General features: G+C 42.2%; 1 protein-coding gene across 1 annotated transcript in view; it reads left to right on the top strand.

Annotated features, from left to right (window-relative positions):
- Nucleotides 1-1,087: 1,087 nt before the first annotated feature.
- Nucleotides 1,088-23,465, top strand: part of LOC102810537 (chromosome unknown open reading frame, human C1orf21) — a 353,780-nt gene continuing 331,402 nt past the window's right edge. The window contains exon 1 of the mRNA XM_006872526.1: nt 1,088-1,391. The gene's annotated coding sequence lies outside the window, so the exon portion shown is untranslated. The remainder of the gene's footprint in view (nt 1,392-23,465) is intronic.

Below are 23,465 nucleotides of genomic sequence, written 5' to 3'. Positions count from 1 at the left end.
CTTCTGCCCTAATGTTTTCTTAGGTGTCCTCACTCTGAGGCCCTGACATTCCTCTGTATTGTGTAGGGCACTGAAGGAGTAGAGAAGCTCTGGGGAGCAGCACAAGATGTTTGCCACACTATCAATGTAGAAAGATCAGTTCAGTCTGCACAGTAAGCACCCTATATAACCCGGTAAGAGGAGAAAAATATCTTTCCAAGAGGGTGAGAGTCCACAAAGTACTGGAGATATAAGTAGGTGGACAGTGATCTCCTGGACCCCCCCAACTATTCCAGACGTACCCAGCAGGCGTGGGCCTCGGCTTTAACTCTTAGGAGGCCAGGAAGATAGGAAAAGAGGATAAGGGGCGCGAGGCCGGCGGCGCACCAGTCTCTACCCCTAGGGCTTCCTCGATCGAGTCGCCCATGTTTCATTCATCTTTGCAGCGCAGTGGCTCCGGAGCTGGGCAGAGGTAGATGGTTGGTGTGGTTCAGAGCCGCCGGGCTTCGCCCGCCAGTCCACTTAGTTCGGGGAGGGGAGGAGAGGGGCCGAGCGGCGGGCCAAGGATGCCTGGCCTTCTTCTCCTCTGCACCCGCTAGGCGCAGCCCCGCAGCAAGGCCCAGAAACTGGCCTGGGTCTCCCGCAAATTTCCACCCGATTAGCCTCCCGAGCCTTTGCCCAACGCAGCGGCGCGTCGGGCTACTCCCACGCCACCTCCTGGGTGACAGGCCCGGGATGGCCGGACCAAACGCCGCCCGGGTGTTCTCTTTGATTCGCCCGCTGGTGCGGTGTGCGCACAGATGCGATCGCGTGAGCGCGCGCGCGCACAGACACAAACACACACACACACACACACACACACACGCACACTCACAGCCGGGGCGGCCACCGAGTCCGCTTGCCCGGTCCCTGCCTCTCGGGTGCGCGGCGCCCTCGCAGCCTCCGCAGGCCCCTCCCCGGGGGAGGGAAGCAGGAGGCAAGCGGGAGGCCGGCGCGGGGAGGGACCGGCGATAGGGGAGTGTCTGGCTGCCCCCGCCCCTCGAGTGAGTGACTGGGCGAGGAGGTCCCCTCCCTCGCTCGCTCCCCGCCAGCTCCCGCTCGCTCCCTGCCCACTCCCGGGGGGGACGTTCTGTGCCGCGGCCGCCGAGGCCGCCGCTTCTTTCACACTTTACTTGGGAGCTGCGCGCCGCGCTCAGTTACAGGAGAGCTGGCCGCGCGCCGCCGCCTCCCGCACGCACGCACGCTTCGGTGTTTTTGGCTTGTACTCCAAGCAGCAGGGAGGAGGGGGAGACCTGGACACATTGTGGGGTGGAGGAGGAAGAGGAGAAGGAGGGAGGAAGAAAAAAAGACAAGGAAGAAAGGGGCGGGGGGCGGGAGGCTTCCAACCTTCAGCCCCCCGGCGAGCGCCCAAGGTAAGCTAGAGCCCATCGCCAGCCCTGGGGCGGGGGGAGTTGGCCGTGTAGCCCGCCCCGCTCGGCTCCCCGGGCATCCCCGCGTTGGCAGGGAGGGAGGCCTGCGGGGTGTCTGCCGCGCGGAAGGGATGGGAGCCGTGGTCGTGGCGCTGGCGGCGCGGGGCCCTGGCTGGGGCTGCTGCTGGTGCGGGGCTAGTGAAGCTGCTGCAAGGACGGAAGCTGGGGTGGGGGAAGCTGCAGGGGGCGTCTGCTTGCTGGGGTGGAGGGACTAGGATGCGGTTGGGGCTGCTGACGACTTTCGTCACGTTGAGGCCTGGGTGGCTCGTGTTAGACACCCCTCCCTTCTCACCCGCACTCCCCGCCGCCCTCAGCTTTCTTGCTCCTCTCTAGCTTTGCATGTAACCACCGTACTTTGCAAGCCAGAGCTTGAAAAGAAAAGAAAAAAAAAATTTCTTTCAGAACGCTTTGCTAAATCTCTAAGTCCCTTCTCCCCGTTGACGGATTGATATGTTTGTGTGGGTGGTGTGATCCCCGGGATTTCTGAAGTTTTGACCTTTTCAGGGTGCCTTGTTTCGGTGCATCCGTTTGACCACCTCTGTGTATTTGTTATTTGTGCCCATGAGAGAGGCACCCCAAGGGTGCTTGATTATTGTACAATGAACAGATTTCACTCCCCTCTGTAGGCAATTCGCAAATTGCTGCCGCCGCGGCTGACTTTGGTTTGCTGGTTAACGTCCTTCCCCTATCATCCACCCTGCCCCCTTCCTCTACTGAGGGATTTCCTACCCCCCCCCCCCTTTAGTATTTGAGTGAGAGCAGTCCCTAGGTTTCAGGGCTCTCATCCCCCATTCATTCCTCTTGTAAAGCTCTGAATTGCCTTAAGCATGTTGATAAAATTTGGGGATGGCTTTCTTTGCTTCAAGGTATAAATATACACACATACGCCTTAATGCGATGGCACTTAACAACAAGCACTGTTTGAAAGTGGTTTGTTTCCAACAGGAAGTTGACAACCTATGAGGTATCTTCCATTGCATGTGAGTAAGGAAAATTGTTTTAAAATAGATGGTGTTTATGTTGTACGCGGCTGAAAAACCACCGTAAGTTCAGCTATTGGAGCAACTCTGAAAGTAATACACTCCAGTCACTCTGAACCTCAGTAAAAACATAAATATCTTTGACTCTGACTAGCGGTAGGGCTGACACACCATAGATACCATGTAGTACTTTAAAAAAAAAAAAAAAAATTAAGGAAACAGTATGGACGATTTGGGGAAGTGACAAGTACATTACACATCTGTTCTAACTAGTAAGAATAATCTTTCCATTTGGTTTAGTTAGGATGTGCTGGGGTAGAAAAACATGGGCTAAGTACTTTAGCTCTGAGGGGAAAAGGTGTTTCTGGAGGATCTTTAAAACCAAAACGTTCAATTGGGAGTTTTCTTTGCTTTCTCATACTCCTAGGGACCTAGGGACCTGTTCTGTATTGGCAGTTTGGAAATGTAATTGATCAGACTTGGAAATTAATTTGGACTTGATTATCTAATTCTATTTGCTACTTTAGTAGAAAGTGCCAGAGATGGGAAAATTAGATGTATTTATCTGTATTAAACCAATGCGGGCACTAGCACCTCACACACACTGATACAGCATTGAATTGTATTTCCCTTAGTGTTTCCTGCTGTGCAAACCAGATTCAGAGAACAGCCCTGGAGGACTGCTAGGGAAAGCTGCAAAGACAAGTGCACTCAGCAGTTGAATGAATAGACGCCTGGCCTGAGAAGGAGTAGGGTGTTTCTATTGTCAAGCGCTATCTCTATTTCGACATTTTTTCCCCTCCTGGGATAAAGGATGAGGAAAAATAACCTTGGTTGATAGGAGTTCTCAAATCCTTTAGTGCTAAAAGTTCATCCTACAAGTGTCCTGACCCTCGGAAACCCTGTACAGGGTCGCTATGAGTCGGACCCGACTCGATGGCACTTAATAACAACAACAACAACAACAAGTGTCCTGAGGTTCTAGCTTCCCTCTTCAGAGTTGACTCAGTTTCACAGCTGATTTTATTCCTTTGACTTGTAATTTACCTCTTACTGTCATCTCACTCTATCATTTTAAATGGATTTCTGCGAACTAATAGGTTACTGCCTGAAGGTTTGCGCTGCTTGTAGAAATACAGGATATAAATCAAGAGCTTGCCCATTAATTGGTACAACTTTGCTGTAACTGATTCCAGAACCTTAGTAGGAGGATGGTGTTTTGTATCATTGCTGTTGGTCCTCAGTATCCACTGACGGTGGGACCAATTAAGTGGTAAAACCAATCCCTTAAAGGCTAAGAAGGAGCATAAAGTGCTAATTCACATAATATTTGTTTTATTATATTTTATAAGTATACAGGAGACTATGTGAAGGTTATGTGTAAATACTTTACCATTTTATACTAAGGGAACTTGAGCATTCTTGGGTTTTGATATCCTGGGATGGGGGAGGGGAGTTCTGCAACCAGTCCTCCTAAAGACTATCAAGACACAACTATGTGAGTATCACTTCCAGGTTGATGGTGTCTTAGCATTGCTGACTTTACAACAAGGCAAACCTGGAGTATTACATCCTGAGGGTCTTGCTCCAGGTTCTCAGTGGCTCCCTTTTCCTGCTAGATCTTTGTGTCAAGAGAAGGAGACAGACACCCCAGGGTAGGAGATGGAGTGTCAGGGCACCTCTGATTAGGGCAGGATAAACTCTTAAAGCAAGTGACTCATTTGCAGAGGATCTGAAGCCTGATACATATCAGCAGCTTCCCTTGAACGGATCAGTACAACTTGGAGCCATTAGAGAGGCACCTTCTGATCCCAACACATTTAGCTACCTATGTCAAGGGGTTGTATATTCTTCAGAACTTCTAGCTCTATGTCAAGGATGGTCCTAAGGAGAGGAGATAATATGACAGTAATTCTGGAGAGAGAGTAAAATTGGAAGAACTCAGTTTGACTGAGAAATTGTTCATTTTTCTCTAGCTGGTTGGAATCAGTTATAGTGGGTGAGGAGGCACGGCTTTGTGGTGCAGGTAGTTCCCCTGATTCTATTAGCAGAAATCTACTGTGCGTGGGCGCTGTATGTTTAGGTAGTTTAAATCCTTAAATTCTGGACCTCCATGAGGATGGAATGAAATCCAGAATTCTCAGAATTATTGGGGGTAGGTGTGGATATGATGATGGGCTGCCAGGTTCCAGCAAGCCCTCTTGAGCAGCACATTGATGCTTGAATATCAATCTGAAGTGAAAGTATAACATGTCTGATAATATAATGCAAGCTCATGTGGAAATAATTTATATGTAAATGTTGATCTGCCCTTTTCGGGAACATTGACTGTGTAAATCAAGTTGTGGTGTTGTTGTTAAGTGCCACTGAGTCAGTTCCAACTCATAGTGATGCTGCATATGGTTTATTAGAGTGTATGCCTTTGCGGGAACAGAAACTCTCATCTTTCTCCCATTGAAATGCTTACTTTGTGATTTGAAGTCCGGTGCTTATTGTATACAGCCAATGCACTCCCCTAATCAAGTCACACATTTAGTAAATAGCATTTCACTCAAATATTAGTTGGTTCAATCTTAGTTTCATGAAAATATACCTTTTTTCAAAAAGAAAATATATTAGTTTGGAAATGGAGCTAGTGGAGCCTCCCTCTCAGGGTTAAGGGAAGGATTTAGTGTTGTTGTTGTGTGCTGTTGAGTTGGTTCTGACACATAGTGACCCTGTATAGGGTTTCCAAGGAGTAGCTGGTGAGCTTGAGTGCTGACCTGGTGGTTCAAACCGACTTTGAAGTCTAGCGCATTAACCCACAGCACCACATATATTTTCCTAGGACTGCTTTAACAAAGTATCACAAATTTAGTTGCTTAAAACAACTCTCTCACACTTCTGGAGATTAGAAGTTGAACCCGGTGTGTGGGTAGGGCCATGCTCTCTCTGATGGCCCTAGAGAAGAATCCATTTTGCCCCCTACTAACTTCTGGCAATCCTTGGCTTGTATACTCATCACTTTTATCTCTGCGTCCACCATCACAAGGCATTTCTCTGTATGTGTCTGTGTCTTTGTGTTTAATTTTCCCTCTTTTCTGTAAGGACGCCAGTCATATTGGATTTAGAATTTACTGTACTCCATTATGACCTCACTTAGCTTAATTACATCTGCAGAGATCCTGTTTCCAAATAAGGTCACATTCACAGGTTCTGAATGGATATGAAGTTTGGGGGACACTATTCAGGAGTCCTGGTGTGGCACTGTGGGTTAATGCGCTAGACTGCAAAGTCAGGTTGAACTGCAAGGTTGGTGGTTCAAGCTCACCAGTCGCTCCTTGGAAACCCTCTAGAGGGTCGCTATGGGTCGGAACCGACTCGACAGCATTTAACAACAACAACAACAACATTCAATCCATTACAGTGGGTATTCAGATGTTCACTTTAGAATTGTTCAATTGCTTTGTTTTTTCAGCTTTACTCTGTAAAGATTTTAAAAGTTTTATTAATATTAAACAGGTGCATTTTGACCATTCTGTGCTGCTTCTTAGAGTTTTAATTTTAGAAGCCCTGTAGCATGGGAAAAGTGAAAGTTATGTTCCATTAGGTTATCGTTAAAACGTGATAAGCCAACTCCAATAGACCAGTTATAAAATACTGCTGAGAAAACTGAGATGACAGGGATAGGACTATGTGCAGGAAGAGTTACAACACAGAACTATATTTTTTAAATAGTGACAGTGGTGAAGGTAAGAAATCATAATTCAAGAGCTTATCTGAAGTGATGTGTAAATGATATATAGCTACATATTTTAAAATAGGCAATTATTTAGCTTGACTATCTCTGTTCTGAAGTTTAATTTTACAAGTTACAGTTGCAACAAGAAACAACATGACATGCTGTGGTTATGCAATTATGACAAGAGTAGTTGGTTGTAAACTGGGCTAGGATGCCCTAGCCATAGAAATTAACATGCCACTGTGTCTGCACTTACCAGGTATTAAGACATTCCTTTACTTTTTTTCCCCAGTAAATTATGTTCCCATTAATGGTTCCCTAGCAGCATTTTCACCTTCCATGTGGGAGACGCAGGTTCAATTCCCATATAATGTACCTCATGTCTAACTATTACCAGTTTTTCATGGTGGCTTTTGTGTTGCTATGATACTGAACCGATTTCAATTGAGCTTCCAGACTAACATGAACTAGAAAGAAATGTCTTGACAATCTACTTCCAGAAAAAAAAAACAACCAATGTAACCCCAAAGATCACAGTGATCTGATCCAACTGTTCATGGAGTTGCCGTGATTTGGGGATCAGCTCAACAGCAGCTACCAACAGCAAAGTCTTGGACAGTGCATTCTATCTACACTTGTGAAAGGAGATGCAACTTTCCCAATCTGAAATGGGATTTGAACAAGCTACTAGAAGGCAGGACTGCCTTGCTCATCGCTGCAACCTCTGTAGCAGCCTGCACACAACCTTGCACTTGGAAGTCACTCAATGAACTGAGTGAAATTAACCAAATTAGCTAGGACATGTAATGTGTCAAATCACCTTGAAAATACATTAGATACTGTCTTATTTTTAATAAATCTCTATGGTAGTTTATTGAGAGCCCCATATTTTCCCTCAGGTTGTTGTTGTTGTTAAGTGCTGTCAAGTCAGATCCGACCCATAGCGACCCTGTACAAGGTTTCCGAAGAGCGAGGATTTTTTAAATGTTGAAAAATATGTGACAGGAAAGTCAACATATCAAACATGATGTCCTCTCAAATTATAGGAATTTCTAAGTGTTGTTAAGTATTGTCGAGTCAGTTCTGATTCATAGCTACCCTGCATAGGGTTTCCAAGGAGCAGCTGGTAGGTTTGAACTGCTGACTTTGTGGTTCACAGTCCAGTGCTGGTCCTACCTCACTACACCAGGACTTCAGAATTTCTGATTAGGACTATCTTGATTTGAAACATATATAATTTCCAAATTTGACAGGTATTTCTTCCCCCATAATTGCAACTGTGGTCTTCAACTTTTTTATCTGAGGGAATCTTCTCATTTTTAGTGTGCTTCATGGTTTTCAAAGTCCCGTTGAATACCACATCTCATTTGACAGTTTCCTGCAATCATGCTATTGTTATTAAGTGCCATTGAGTCAGTTCTGACCCATAGCGACCCTGTATAGGGTTTCCAAGGAGTTGCTGGTGAGTATGAACCGCGAACCTTTGCAGTTCAAATGGCTTTGCAGTCTGACATATTAACCCCACTGCGCCACATCGGGACTTCTGTTGTTAAGTACCTTCAAATCTGTTCTGACTCATAGCGATCCTGTATAAGATTTCCGAAGAGTGGCTGGTGAGTTTGAACTGCCAACATTGAAGTTAGCAATCCAGTGCTTATCCTACAGTTTCACAGCAAGACTCTTGTTGTTGTTAAGTGCTTTCCAGTGGGTTCCTACTCATAGCAACCCTGTATAGGATTTCCAAAGAGCTCCTGATGAGTTTGAACTGCTGGCCTTTTGGTTCAAACTGACCTTTCAGTCCAGTGCTTTTCCTACAGCGCCACACCAGGACTCTACCGAAAAGGAATCCCTGTGCTGGGATCTCTCCAAGAATAAGCCTGTATCAAGGAGTGGCAGAGAAGACCCAGGAAATTTCAGGTAGCCCGATCTCCTGATTTATTTAGAGTAGAAATGCCCCATAGGCTCTCCAAGCCTGTAATCTTTATGAACTTCTGGTGCGTCACTGTAGGGTCAATACTGGACTGTGAACCACACGGTTGGCAGTTTAAACCCACCAGCAGCTCCTCTGAAATCCTGTACAGGGTCGCTATGGGTCGGAATCGACTCAATGGCATTTAATGACACCAACAATCTTTATGGAGAAGTCCTGACGTAGTGCTGTAGAATAACACTGGACTGCAAGGTCAGTTTGAACTGCAAGGTCAGTGGTTCAAACCCACCAACTGCTCCTTAGAAACCCTAAACAGGGACACTAAAGCTCAACGGCTCTTGACACCAGTCCTTACTTAAGGAAGCTGACTGCTACATCTTTCTTTCTCCCTCCAAGGCAAGCAGTCATAAGTTTTCACTGCTGCTCCCTCCAAAATAACTACAATAGTAAAGTCAAGACCTGTCTCATGCATTGAGTTCTCTTAGCTTCCTGTACACTTGACTCTCCCACTAAGCCTATTCTCTCTCTGGGCTGGCTTTTGCTTCTTACTTCTGGGTAATGCCCCTTCTTCCAACCTTCAGAAGTTTTTTCATGTTATTTTCTGTCCTACAGATTTGCATGCATACTCCTGCTTCTTGCCCCACCACCTTCTATGTCAGAACAGATCTTTTCAAATAATTTAACCCTCTCTCCTGGTGTGGCATTGTAGAATAAGCACTGGACTGTGAATCATAAGGTTGCCAGTTCAAATCCATCAGCCATTTTTTTCTGAAACACTGTACAGGGTCACTGTGATTCGGAACTGACAGGACAGCGCTTAACAATAATAACTCCAGACTCACTTTTATACTGAGTCCTCCACCTCTCTTCCCAGGAGTAGACTTCCTGCTCCCAACCCCGCTCCTCCCTTCTGCCCTCAGGGCCCCTTTGCTGCTGTCCTACTTTGCTCCACACCTCCTCCCTCATTACTCCCACCCACTTCTCTCCCTGGGGCCTTCAGATCTTCCAAGCACATACCTGCCGCTGCCTGTTCCACCAACTCTCGCCATGTCCACTGATGTGTTTACAGCGTTGGTGAGTTGAAATTCACATGCTTTATACCTTGCAATCTAGGGTTCCTTCTGACTTTGTTACCACTTTGGATTCCTCTGCATTATATTTTTTTAACTTTACCAGATTCGTAAGTCATTTAATAATAGCTGAAGTGCTTTGCTTCTTCACTTCACGTAGCTATTCGATTCTTTGTTGGATAGTAGATAAAGGAAATAGCTTGATGATTATTGTTATGTTAAAAGGTCTGGACAACACATTTTGAAAAATATTGCAGAGATTTTCATAACACCATCACTGAAAGGTTTTGCTGTACATCAAAACCTACTTACTAATCACAGTAGTAGAACAGTTTGTGAAATTTCAAGTGTACCCACTGTCATCCTTATTACTTTAAATTTTTATTCTCCTTTGGTTAAATAAATATTATTGTAACGTGAACCAAAGTTTTTTCTCATTTGTTGTAGTTTTTATTACCTTCCATGATGATTTTATGAGCTTGTGGGACACATTTATACGGAGCAAAAATTCTTTAGCTAAGACCTAGCATCATTGGTTCCCCATGTAACTTTGTAGCCTATGTTGGCCCTGTCACTAGTGTCATTGGGCGAAATAATAGTAAACTGAGGACTATTGCAGGAAAAACATAGCACATTGACTCACTGCATACGAATTTGAATTGGTCTTAGGTAAAACTGCATTTCAAAAGTTTGTCCAGCACTAGTTATGCAACATCCTGAGTGCTTCAGGGCACATGGAAAAAGGTGCTTTCAAACAGAAAAAGGGTTCCTGGTTTTCAAGTGAGAATCCTCTTTCTTTGATGGATCTACCTTTTATTTGGGTGCAGTGGATAGTTTTTGTATGTTTAATCACGTTAGGATGCATTCCATCACATTGGATAGCTGTAGTTTTCCCCACATGAGCTGAGTTAAGGAATGAAGAAATGAGAAGTTGGGAGTCTTGATTGGAGTGTGAGGGTATGCTTCATACATTATATAACATATGCAAGTGATTGCTGTTGGTAAGTTCTGTTGAGTCGGTTCTGACCCACAGCGACCCTATGTAAGGTTTCCGAGGTGCAGCTGATGAGCTTGAACTGCAGACCTTGCAGCTCAAACTGACTTTGCAGTCCAGTGCATTAACCCACAGAGCCACAAGTGCTAGCTGAGACATAAAGGATATCTCAAGAAATAATGTGTGTGTGTGTGTATTGTAGCCACTCCTAAAAGCTCATCTAGAACCCCAAAGGTTGTTATGATACAGGGAGGGCTACATGTGATTATTTATAAGGCAGTTGTTGCTAAGTACTGTTGAGTTGGTCTGATTCACAGCAACCTTGGATAGGGTTTCCAAGGAGCAGCTGGTGGGTTTGAGCACGAATCTTGCTGTAAGCAGCCCAGCGGTTATCCTATAGCGCCACACCCGCACCAGAGTCCCTGTATTAGCACTAATATTTCTTTTGTGCGACGATCAAGGGACCATGTGTAGAATAAGGGTGATGTGAGGCTGTGTGTGGCCTGGACAGTCACAGAGAACTTTTCCAAGACCCAGATAATTAATTACAAACCAACTTCAGGAGTTCTGAGTGAAAGTCCTGCTAAAAGCAATTTTCCGAAGATGATTTTGTGGCTGTTCTTAGCAATTACAATAAAAAAGGTATAAAGGAATAAGCAACTAATATGTCATTATATGTTTCAGGCAGATACTGTTTTAATGAAGGAAGTGAACATCCAGGAACCTCTCTGAGTTTTGGTTTGTTTTGGTCTGTGCTAGGAATCCGTCAGTCTAGATGTTGTTGTTAAGTACCTTGGAGTCGGTTCTGACTCATAGCGACCCTGCACAGGGTTTTCGAGGCTATAAATCTTTATGGGAGCAGAAAGCCTCATCTTTCTCCTACGGAACAGCTGGTAGTTTCAAACTGCTGACCCTGAGTTTAGCAGCCCAATTTGTAACCACTATGCTACCAAAGCTCCTATGACAGTCTAGATACAGCTCTCAAAACACATGTCATACTTAACCTGAGTAGTGGCCTTCACAATTCCCATACCTGTCCATCTTAGGATATTTTCCCTATCCAGCTTCTCTTAGGATCAGAGTCATTTCTCAAATCTCAGTTCAAACCCCATTTCCTGCAGGGATCGTTTTCTGACCATAGAGTCCTTTTTATCTTACCTTGAACTCATCTAAAACTTACTGGTTGATTGGCATCTAGTCAATGACAGATGGTTGGAAGTTTGGAAGTTTTTTGTGTGAAGACTTTTGGTTCTGTTATAAACTCTTTAACCAAATGAGCATATATATAGTATGGAATAAGAAAAAATAATGGGAATTCCTTCCTCACCCCCCCCCCCACTTCAATGGCCGAGGTTAAGGCACCTAATTTTTCCATTCCACTGAGAAAATTTATGGAACAAACATTTATTTTGTGTCATCTCTGTGCCTGGCACTAGAGAGATCTGGAGATACAGAGATAAAAAGGCCTGAACCTCCCTTTGTGGATCTAGTTCTCAGACAAGGGCAGAAGCTGGCATGCAAACACACAGTATGTGATAAATAGACAAAGGTGCTTTGGAGTTGAGGGAAGAAAGCAACCAGCTCTTCCCGGAGGTATGCTGATTGTACCTCCCAGTTTCTCTCGGATGGCCTGATTGATACTTATTGTCCAGCATAGTTGTGTTTTTTTTTTAAGTCTTTGTTGTGAATTGAGTGGTTAGTTTACATGGTTGAACATCAGTTTTACACTCATCATTTCATTGCAATGATTACAATCTCCTCTGTGCATCATCATTCAAAAGTATTTGCTTCTATTCCCTCTGTTTGTTTTTTGTTTTTGAGGGGGCGGGGTGAAGTACACAAAATGTCTTAGGAATATATAATCATTTAAATAACCAAAGGACACATTCTGCGAACCTGCCCCCGGCCACCAGCACCTGGCTGCCAGCACACAGCCTTTCTCTTTCCATGAGTCTAGAGTCCTCAGCTGCGTCCTCTCTCCATGCTCTCATCTTTGCTTCCATCTCTGGTGTCCCAGCATAGTTTTTAATAGTGCTCACTTTACTCTGAAAAGGATCCTTTATGATGCAGTGGTTAAGTGCTTGGCTGCTGACTGAGAGGTTAGCCATTGAACTCAGCAGCTGCTCCATGGTAGAACAGTGTGACAGTCTGCTTGTGTAAACATTGTTGTTGTTAAATGCCATCGAGTCCGGTCCAACTCATTGTGACCCTGTATAATGTTTCCAAGGAATAGGTGGTGAGTTTGAACCACTGACCCTGCAGTTCAAACCAACCGTGTGGTCTAGTGCATTATCCTGCAGCAGCACACTGGGACTCCTGTGTAAATTTCAGAGTGTTGGAAACTCTTTGGGACAGTTCTACTCTGTCCTACTCCTGCAGAATCTCTTTGAGTCAGAATGAATTTGATGATGATGGTTTGGTTTTGGTTTACTCTGAAGGAGTCCTTGGATATGACAGTGGCTAATATGCCTGGCCACTAACTGAAAGGCTGGAGGTCAGAGTTCCACAGATATTTCTCAGAAGATACGATCTAGTTTGGAAAGATCACAGCCATGAAACCCTTTAGAGTACAGTTCTGCTTGGACACAAGAGGGGTTGACATGAGTCAAAATCAAATCCATGCGATTGGTTTTATGTTTTTGTTTCTATTACATTGTTGGCTTTTTTTTCACTTTCAAAAGTGTCAGAGTTTAGACAGTCCATTACATGGTTCCTCAACATAAAAAGTTGTAGACGACTTCACAGAAAGGAGTTATTGGTCTGATACTTAATAATGGAAAGGTCATTTGAATCCATTGATTGATCTTAACCTGAAATGATGGGGGTAGAAGGATGATGGAAGAAATAAGAATACATTGTGTGCTCCCTGGCATGATATAATTAGAAGTACACAATAATATCTATGATGTACTCGTGCCACCCTAACAAACCTGAATCTGATCAAATTTCTAGTCTAGATCAAGCTATCAGTTTACAGGAAACATAGGAAACAACAGAACATGATCAAGGACACCACGAAAGAATTCACAGTCAGCAAACTACAGAATGCAGGGAATTTTTAATCAACAAACCCCCAACAAAACCAATCAACATAATCTACCACACCAGTAGAACAAAGGCAAAGAACCAGATCATCATCTCTGTGGATGCAGAAAGAACATTTGATACAATCCAGCACCCTTTCTTTATGAAAACCCTAAAGAAGATTTAAAGCGAAGAGACATTCCTCAATGATCCAAGTATATATGAAAAACGTGTTGTCGCTGTTGTTAGGTGCCGTGGAGTTGATTTCCTCTTGGTACGGTGACTATGTATTCCTTCCATCTTCTTTTGATGCTTTCTGCATCAATCTATAATTTGCCCAGAGACTCTTTCAATAACAAAAGTCAAGGCTTGAATTTTTTCTTCCATTGCCCCAACTTGAGAAATGCTGAGCGTGTTCTTCCCTTTCAGTTTTCTGACTCCAGATTTTTGCACATTTTTTCATTGTAATATTTCACTTTGTCTTCTCGAGCTGACCTTTGAAATTTTCTGTAGTCAGTATTATTTATACTTAAGAAGCCACAGTCAATATTATTTATACTTAATGGTAGAAGACCGAGAGCTTTGCCCTTGAAATTGGGAACAGAAAAAGAGTGTCCACTCTCACCAATTCTATTCAGTATTGTAGTAGAATAAGTAGAATAACCAGAGCAATAAGACAAGAAAAAGAAATAAAAGTATCCAGATTGAAAAAAAAGAAGTAAAATTATTCTGTTCACAGATGATATGATTATTTCCGAGGAGGCTTCAAAACGAGCATGGAAAGCAACATCTTTTCATTTCATTTTTCTATAAACTTTTTGAAGCCCCTTCATGTAGAGAAGATCCAAAGAGTCCATAAGTAACCTTCTAGAGCTAATAGAGGAATTTAGCAAAGGTACAGGGTACAAAGTCAACAAACTGGGGAGTTCTACCTCTTTGTCTTTGACTATGCACTTTGCCAAGCATGGTGTCCTTTTCCATGGACTGATCCCCTCTGTAAATATGTTACACAGCTATAGTAATCAAAACAGCCTGGGACTGATATGCAGTAGACACGTAGAGCAATGAATAGAATTGAGAGTCCAGAAATGAACATGTACATCTATGGTTAAGTGATTTTTGACAATAGTGCTAAGTCCATTCAATGGGGGAAAGCAGTCTTTTCAATAAATGGTGTTGGGAAAATTGGATTCTACATGCAAAAAAAAAAAAAAAAAATAGAAACAGGATCTATACCTCACACTATATACAAAAACAAATTCTAATTGCTTTAAGGACCTAAATGTACAAATTTAAAACCATAAAATTCATAGACGATCAAGCAAGGGCAATGCTGTCAGGCTTAGCTTTCAACAGTGGACCTTTTAATATGTTAACAAAAGCACAAACAACAAAAACCAATACAAATAAAAGGGATCTTATAAAAGTTTAAAACTTTTATTCATCAAATGAATTTAGCAAAAGAGTAAAAAGACACTGACTGAGAGAATATATTCAGAAACCATATGTGATAATTAAGGTTTTGTCAACTTGACTGGGTCAAGATTTTCAGTGGCTTGGCAGTTGAGATGTAATTAATTCCTCAGGATGAGATCTAATATAATGTAATCAATTCTGTGATGAGGTCTGCTGTGAGCATCCAATCAGTAGAAAGGATGCCTCTTCGGGGCCTGCTTCCAAAATATTAGACACTCTAGTCAAAGCTTGCTTGCTCTCTCTTGGTCTGGATCTTGCATCTGGCTCATCCTCAGACCTCTGTTTCATTGGACCTGAGCCAGTGGCCTGCTGTATTACCTGCTGATCTTGGAAGTTCTCAACAGCCTGCCTTCTTACCTGCTGGACCTGCCACCCTGCCTTCTGACCTGCCAATTTTGGTTCAAAAGCCTTGAAGCAATGTAAGTCAGAAGCCTCCAGCCAGACTTCTGACTCATGGACTGGGGACTGACCACGTCTACAATTTTGTGAGCCATTTCCTCGATATAAACCTCTCTTTATATGCACAGATGTAAACTTCACTGATTTTGCTTCTCAAGAGAACCCAACCTAAGACACCATATATATGGTAAGACTCTAATAACCAAATGATATATATAAACCTTCAACAACTTAGCAGCAGAAACATAAATAACCTATTTGTAAAATGGGCAAAGGACTTGAATAGACATTTCACCAAAAAGGACAATCAAATGACCACGAAACACATGAAAAAAAAGTTCAACATTGTTCATTCGCTATCAGAGAGATGCAAATCAAAATCACAATGAGATACCATTTCATACTCACTTGTTAATGCCATCGAGTTGGTTCTGACTCATAGCAACCCTATATAGGGTTTCTGAGGCTGTGCATCTTTGTGGGAGCAGAAAGCCTCATCTTTCTCCCACATTCATTCCCTCTTGTTATTGTTGTTAGGTACCGTCGAGTCGGTTCCGACTCATAGTGACCTTATGCACAGCAGAACAAAACACTGCTCAGTCCTGCACCAACCTCACAATCATTGCACAGATGTAAACTTGGGCCATATGATTGCCATATTCAAAGGGCCAATACCAGTTCATTTCAGCTCTCTAATGCCTGGGATATTGATCTTTGTGCAGTCCATTTCATTTTTGACAACTTTCATGTTCCAAATATTAATGGATATTTACAGCTGTTTTTCCTAATTTTGAGTTGTGTCCCATCAGCAAATGAAGGTCCAAAAGCTGTACTCCATTCAGGTCATCACGTCAACTTTCTTGTCATCACTGTCAACTCTTTGAGGAGGCAGCTTTTCCCCAGTCATATTTTGAGTGCCTTCCAATCTGAAGGGCTCATTTCCTGCCACTGTATCTAATAGTATTCTAGTGCTTTCTGACAGTGTTCCATTGTTATTCATATGGTTTTCAGTAACTTAAACATTTGTAAGTAGTCCACCTCTCCTTTTTCCTAATCTGTACTTTTCTGGAAGCTCAGCTGAAACCCATCCACCATGGGTGACCCTGCTGGTATTTAAAATATCCATGGCATAGCTTCCAGTATCACAGCAACATGCAAGCCATCACAATAGGACAAACTGACAGTTGAGTGGTAGTCATTCCCACTGGGATGACTAAGATAAAAACAAAATATAACAACAATAAAACAGCAAAACATGGAAAATGTTGTAGATATGGAGAAATTGGGACCTCGATACATTGCTGGTGAGAATGCAAAATAGTTCAACAGTTAGGAAAAGCAGTATGGCAGTTCCTCCGAAAAAAAAAAAAGTGTGTGTGTGTGTGTGTATATATATATATATATATTTCGTCTCTCATACTTTGGACATATTGTTAGGAGGGAGTAGTCACTGGAGAAGGATATCATGTTTTGTGAGGTGGAGGGTCATAGGAAAAGAGGAAGACCCCCAACGAGATGGATTGGCCAAGTAGCAGCATTGATGGACTCAAGTGTGGCAACAGTAGTGAGGTTGGCCAGGCATTGGGCAGTGTTTCGTTCTGCTGTGCATAAGGTCGCTATGGGTCAGTACCGATTTGATGGCACTTAACAACAACAACAACAAAAAATATATATATATCCACCATATGATGTGATCAAGCAGTTCCACTCTTAGGTACTCAAAAGACTTGAAAGCAGAGACTGAAAACAGAGATTTTTACTGCAATGTAAATTGTAGCACTATTCACAGTAGTTTACATTTAGATGTAAACAACTTAAATGCCTTTGTGATCCTTAAGGTTTTGTGCCAACTTGACTGGGTCAGGATTCTCTGTGGCTTTAGTTAAGATGTAGTAATCCCACATGGTGAGACCTAATATAATGTAATCAGCTCCATGATGAGATATATTATGAGCAGTCAATCAATTGAAAGGAAGTTTCTTCAGGGGTGCAGCCAGCTTCCAATATATTTCTTGCATTTTGCTGGGTCTGGATCCTGCTTCTGGCTCATCATCCAACCTCTGGTTCTTTGGACTTGAACCAATGGCCTGCTCTGTTGCCTGCCAAGTCTGGGAGTGTTCAGCAGCATACCTTCTTACCTGCCCAACCTGCCTGCCTGCCATCTGACCTGCCGATCTTGGTTCATCTGATCCATGGATGTGGGACTTGTCTACCTCTACAATTGTGTGAACACTTTCCTTGATGTCAGCTTCTCTTTATATAGCCATAAGCTTTCATGTTTGGTAAGGGGGAGGATCAGAGAAAAAGAGAAAGACCCTTAGCGAGATGGATTGGCAAACTGGCAGCATCAATGGGCTCAAGTGTGGCACCGATTGTGAGGTTGGCCCAGGATTGGCAGTGTTTCATTCTGTTGTGCATAAGGTCGCTATGAGTCGGTACCGACTTGATGGCACCTAACAACAACAACAAGCTTTACTGATTTCGCTTCTTTAGAGGACCCAACCTAATGGAACTTATCAACAGATGAATGGATAAACAAAATGTGGCACATACATACAGTGGAATACTACTCAGCCAGCAGGAGAAATGAGGTCTTGATACATACTACAGTATCCATAGAACTTGAAGACACTGTTTTTATTATGGTGGCCCTACCTAAGGTTTTTTTTTTTTTTTTTTTTAATAGGGAAATAGCTTATTTTTATGATTTCCCTTTGATAGTTTTAAGTGGAGTCCTGGGGTGTCACTGCAGGATAATGCACTGGACCAAAAGGTTGGTTTGTACTGAAAGTTCGACAATTCAAAACCATCAGCCACTCCTTGGAAATCCTAGACAGGGTCACTGTAAGTTAGATCTGACTCGACGGTTTTAAAGATGTGCAGCACTGGAGCAGCAGTGGGGATACAGTTAAATGAAGCAGAGTACATGCTCTGGGTGCATGAAGCCTCTTGGGATTTGTCCAGCGGGCAGACCGGCAGGTCAGCAGCAATGGGAGCTGTTGTTACTTAGGCTACTTCTGCTGTTCAGGCGAGCAAAACAACCGGCAGGCCTGGGCACACTACTCCATGCTTGCTCTCTTCTTTTCCCTTTGCTTCCACCACCGCCCATTCCTCCAGACTCCACCACAGGCTCCAGCAACAACAACAGCAGCAGCAGCAACGGCAAGATTGATAAGAAGCAGGCTCCCATAAGGCTTTAATATGGTGTTGTCACAGCATCCAAAACGCATAACTTACTAGTTCACAGAATGGATGTTAAATGACATATACCTGTAATATAGTATCCACAGATGTAAAATAGCATTGTGTTGTTTTAGATGACTCTGAGATGGTTCTGAATCATAGTGACCCCATGTACAACAGAACAAAACACTGCCCAGTCCTGCACTATCCTCACTATTGTTGTGTTTGAGCTCATTGTTGGAGTCACTGTATCGATCCATCTTGTTGTGGTCTTCCTCTTGTTTGCTGACCCCTCCACTTTACCAAGCATAAGTCTGTTTCCAGAAACTTGCTCCTCCTACTAGCATGCCCAAGTACCTGAGACAAAGTCTTGCATCCTCACTTCTAAGGAACATTCTGGCTGTACTTCTTCAGATTCTTTGTTCTTTGGGCAGTCTGTGGTACTCTCAGTATTCTTCACCAACACCATAATTCAAATGCATCAATTCTTCTGTTTTCCTTATTCATTTTCCAACTTTCCAATGCATGTGAGGTATTAGAAAAATGCCATGGCTTGGGCCAGCCACACCTTAGTCCTCTAACTTAAATCTTTGCTCTTTAACACTTTAAAGAGTTTTTTTTTTGCAGAAGATTGGCCTAATGCAGTATATCATTTGGTTTCTTGATTGTTGCTTTCATGAACATCGATTGTGGATCCAAGTAAAATGAAATCCTGGACAATTTAAATTTTTTCTCCATTTGTCATGATGTTATTTATTGGTTCAGTTGTGATGATTTTTGTTTTCTTTACAATGAGTCAGCAAATGTGTCAAAACCTCTTGGTTTCCAGCAAGTAAGATTATGTCATCTGCATATGGTAGGTTCTTAATGAGCCTTCTCTAATCTGATGCCTAGTTCTTCTTCATGTAGTCCAGCTTCTCGAATTATTTATGTAGCTTGCAAACTGAGTAAGTATGGTGAAAGGATACAACCTTTCCTGATTTGAAATCACACAGTATTGCCTTGATCTGTTAGTAACAACTGACTTGCCTCCTGGTCTGTGTACAGGTTCTGCATGAGCACAATAAAGTGTTCTGGAATTCCCATTCTTCACAGTGTTATCCATAATTTATTGTGAGCCACACAGTCAAATGCGTTTGCAGAGTCAATAAAGTACAAGTAAACATCTTTCTGGTATTCTCTGCTTTCAGCCAAGATCCATCTGACGTCAGCAATGATATCCCTTGTTCCAAGCCATCTTCTGAATCCAGCTTGAATTTCTTGAATGTCCTTTGTTGATGTGCGTGTGTGATATTAATGTTCTTGTTTCATAATTTCCTCATTCAGTGGGATTGCCTTGCTTTTGAAAAGGCACATCTATGGAACTCTTTAAGTCAGTTGGCCAGGTAGCTTTCTTCCAGATTTCTTGATGAGTGAATGTCTCTAGTTTTAACATCAGTTTGTTGGGGTTGGGGTGAAGGTACAACACAAACCCCCTCAAACAAAACCAAACCAGACCATTGCCACCCTTTTTCTAAGAGCAGCCAACTTTTTTAGTGTAAGAAAATGGAGATTCAAATGTAAAATTGAAGAAGTCAAAAAACCCTATAATCCAAAACTTAAATTGCAATGATTAGGCTTAAATTCTTGCTGTATCATGTTTAAATATTTCACATATGCATAGGTGCATACATGGATACAATAGGTACATATAAAAACGTATGCATGTGTTCAAGGGGGCTTCAAAATGTTCATGGACAAAACAGTATTAAAAGATGTCATTTTTTTCTCGAACTTTTTGAAGCCCTCTCATACGTATCGATCACTCAATAGATATATGTAGAAAGATGAGGCTGTCTGCTTCTGTGAAGATTTACAGCCTCCAAAGCCCTATGCAGGGTTGGAGCTGACTCCACGGTACACCACCGCCACCACATATATATTTGCATTTTGCTAATCAAGCCCATTGAAAAGGTCTGTAACTAATGAGAACCCTTCTCAACCAAACTGTGACCTTTAAACACTATTTGCTACTAAAACGAGACTGCTTCTAGAACTGAGACAGGAGAAGTACAAGATAAATCTGAAATGTCTTGGTAAATCATAAAGTAAAGAAGATATCCAAGACTTCTATGAAAATCAAAACAAACCTGCTGCCATAGAGGCAACTTGATTCATGACAACCCATGTGTGTCAGAGTAAAACTGTGCTACTTAAGATTTTTTGTAGCTGACTTTTTTTTTTTTTGATTAAAAAAAAATTATTGTGAATTATGTGATAGTTTATATGGGAGAACATTAGTTTTACATTCATCCTATCATATTTCGTTTCATTGCCATGATTACAACCCCCTCCATGCCTCATCAAACATCCAAAGGGTATATCCCACAAACCTGCCCCCCCCCCCGGTCATCAACATACAGCCTCTCTCCCTGTAGCTGACTTTTAAAAGTAGATTGCTAAGCCTTTCTTCCAAGATGCCTCTAAGTGGACTCGAAGCTGCTGTTTTTGACTTAGCAGCTGAGCTCCTTAACCATGTCCACCACCCAGGAACTCCATATTGTTTTTTGGGATTGGGAAGGGGTTAGAAGTAAAATACTTGGGTGTTAACATTCCCCCAAATGAGAAGCTTTCAACAGTACCAACAGATTTGTTACAAAGTTGTAACAAAGAATGGCTAACTGTCTGATCCCAGAAGTGGAGGAGCAGAGCAATATGATGAACAGGCTGCAGTATAAATAGAGATTTGCAGAGCATGGTTCAGTCTCCACTGAGAAACTTGGGGTAGAAAGTAGAAAGACAAACAGCGGAAAGAATGCTGGCTTTCGATTTAACTTATTTGGATCCTAGTTTCACCACCTCCTACCTTCAGCTTTATGATCTGAATGAAAATGGCAATGATTAACAATAATAATAAAAACTAAAAATTATTTAGAGTCTAATATGTGCCCAGATCCACCATGCAGCTGTCAGTTTGTCATATTTTGGTGACTTGCTTGTTGCTGTGATGCTGGAATCTATGCCACTAGTATTTTGAATGCCGGCAGGGTCATCCATGGTGAATGGGTTTCAGCTGAGCTTTCCAACTAAAGCAGACTCGAGAGATGGAGAGACAGAATACTTCTGAATGTTTAGCCTCTGAAACCCTCATGAAAAGCATTGGAACACTGTCAGATAGCACCAAAATGTTGAATACTGGAAGAAGATGGATGGCACCAGAGTATTTTCAGAGATAGTGCTACAAAATGAACTCCTTGGGTTGACAGGCACTCAAAATAACACTGGAGAAGAGCTGCTTCCTCAATGTAAAATAGACCATGATGACAGAAATGGAATAAAGCTTTTGGGAGCTTCTTTTTCTGATGAGACACATCTCGGAATGAGGAGAAACAGCTGTAAGCATCCATTAATAATTGGAACATGGGATGTATGAAGTATGAATATAGGAATATTGGAAGTTGTCACAAATGAAATAGATCACCTGAAGATCCATATCCTAGGCATTAGTGAGCTGTAATGTAATGGTATTGGCCATTTTGCTTCTAACAATCACATGGTTTACTATGCTGGGAATGACAGATTAAAGAGGAATGCCTTCACATTCATCATCAAAAAGAACGTTTCAATATGTGTCTTAAAGTATAATGCTGTCTGTGATAGGGTGATATCCATATGCTTATGAGGAAGACTGATTAGTACAACTATTATTCAAATTTTTGCACTAACCACAAAAGCCAGTGATGATGAAATAGAAGAATTCAACCAACTTCTTTAATGTGAAATTGATCAAACATGCAATCAAGATATAATTGCTGGTGACTGGAATGGAAAAATTGGAAACAAAGAAGGATCAGTAGTTGTAAAATACAGCCTTGGTGATACAAATGAAGCTGAAGACCGCTTGATAGATTTTCCAAGACAATGACTTTTTCATTGCACATACCTTTTTAAACAACATAAAAGACAATTGTACACATAGACCTCACCAGATGGAATACACAGAAATCAAATTGACTACACCTTTGTAAAGAGGTGGTGGAAAAGCTCCATATCATCATCTAAAACAAATCCAGGCTGAAGCTGAAGAAATTTTTTAAAAGACTACGAGAGCTAAAATATGACCTTGAATATATCCCACCTGAATTTAGAGATCATCTCAAGTATAAACTTGATGTATTTAGACACTAATGACCCAAAACCAGAAGAGTTGTGGGATGACATCAAGAGTCTCATACAGGAAGAACACAAAAGGTCATTAAGAAGACAAGAAAGAAACAAAAAACTAACATGATGTTAGAAGGGACTCTGAAACTTTGGCTCTTGGATGTAGAGAAGCTAAAGTAATGAATGGGAAGAAATGATGAAATAAAAGAGCTGAATGGAAACTTTCAAAGGGCAGCTCAAGAAGGTAAAGTATTATAATGAAATTACAGAGAAAACCAAAAGGGAAGAACAAGCTCAGCATTTCTCAAGCTAAAAGAACTAAAGAAAAAATTCAAGACTCAACTTGAAATATTGAAGGATTCTATGGGCAAAATATTGAATGATGCAAAAAGCATTAAAAGATGGAAGGAATACACAGAGTTACTATACCAAAAAGAAGTGGTCGGTGTTCAGCCATTTCAAGGGGTAGCTTATGATCAAGAAACAGTGGTACTGAAGGAAGAAGTCTAAATTGCATTGAAGGCTTTGGGCAAAAACCATAACTCTAGGAATTGATGGGTTACAAATTGAAATCTTTCAATTAACTGATACAACACTGGAGGTGTTTACTCATCTATGCTAAGAAATTCGGAAGACCTGCTCAACTGATTGGAAGAGATTCATATCTGTGCCCATTCCAAACATAAGTGACCTAAAGAAATTTGGAGGCCATTGAACAATATCATTAATAACACATGAAATTAAAACATTTTTACTTTTTCTTGTGATGGGTAGGAATAAGGAGTTAAGGTGAGGACGATGACTAGGTCCAGGCTAGGCCTAGGATTTTGTTTAATGTTAGTGTAATGGTTAGGGTTAGTCTTAGGGTTAATGGTGGGGGTTGAACTAGGGCTAGGAGTAAGCCTTAGGTTGTTGTTTTTAAGTACTGTCAAGTCAGTTCTGACTCATAGTGACCAGGTACAGGGTTTTCAAGGCTATAAATCTTTGTTGGAGCAGAAAGCTTCATCTTTCTCCTGAGGAGTGGATTGTGGCCTAGAACCACTGACCTTGTGGTTTACAGTCCAGTGCTTATCTTACAGAGCTGTTGCACTGCTCGG

This window comes from Chrysochloris asiatica, unplaced genomic scaffold, assembly GCF_000296735.1.
Source record: "Chrysochloris asiatica unplaced genomic scaffold, ChrAsi1.0 scaffold00203, whole genome shotgun sequence".
NCBI classification, from domain to species: Eukaryota; Metazoa; Chordata; class Mammalia; order Afrosoricida; family Chrysochloridae; genus Chrysochloris; species Chrysochloris asiatica.
This window is presented reverse-complemented; position numbering and strand designations above follow the sequence as displayed.